Here is a 936-nt window from a genome sequence, read left to right as displayed (position 1 = left end):
TCGCCTCGGCCGACGCCAGCCAAGCCAAGCCAAGCCTCGTCGCTGTCCACCAAGGCTGGGGCGCTCCAAGGCTGCGGCGGCTGGGGCTACGACGGCGACAGCAGCAGCACCACTCATCTCCTGCGCCGGGTGGGTGTGCGTGCTGGGTGTTCCTCCCTGCGTGGACCGCGGACAGAGGCCACGCGTCCTGAGGATGTCTTCACAAACGCTTCCTGCTCGCCTCCGTATGGCACCCAGCCTTGACACGCCTTACACGTCCGCCGTTTCTCTCTTTCCGCTTACGCAGCTGTGATCCACAGGCTCCGACAAGTGAGCTTTAGGTGCTACCGTCGTCATTCCTGTTGAGCTGCTGTCCAGCTGTCGACTGGTGCCTCCAGCTGCATATTTAATAACTACAAGTTTCAGATTGGCATTCAAATCCTGTGACCAACAACAAAAATGAACAATAGATTGGAATTAAATAAAATGAGGCATGCTGCTGCTAAAATATTAAAACTAGGAAAACGGAAAATCTAAAGAGGAACTGGCGATTTCGAATGTTAAAATAAACACATTAATCTTTTATATATAAAATTACATTATATTATATCATAAAATGTATCTTCGTATGTATATACGTATGTTCCACATACTCTCTTGCTACACATAACTTACAGTCTGGGAAGAATTGTGTAGGGGTAAGAACCACGTACCTACAAAACGGCTGGGGTGGGGATAAAAAGAAGTACACATCACGATGCGCAAATACGCAAACTTCACACAGCCAGAGTTAGAGAATGAGAACAAGCAGTGACTAGCAACAAAACTTTATACACTACTGGCCATTAAAATTGCTACAGCAAGAAGAAATGCAGATGATAAACGAGTATACATTGGACAAATATATCATACTGGAACTGACATGTGATTACATTTTAAATCTATTTGGGTGCATAG

Source organism: Schistocerca americana, chromosome 2, assembly GCF_021461395.2.
Source record: "Schistocerca americana isolate TAMUIC-IGC-003095 chromosome 2, iqSchAmer2.1, whole genome shotgun sequence".
Lineage (NCBI taxonomy): Eukaryota > Metazoa > Arthropoda > Insecta > Orthoptera > Acrididae > Schistocerca > Schistocerca americana.
The sequence above is the reverse complement of the archived record's forward strand: the minus strand, read 5'-3'. Positions refer to the sequence as shown.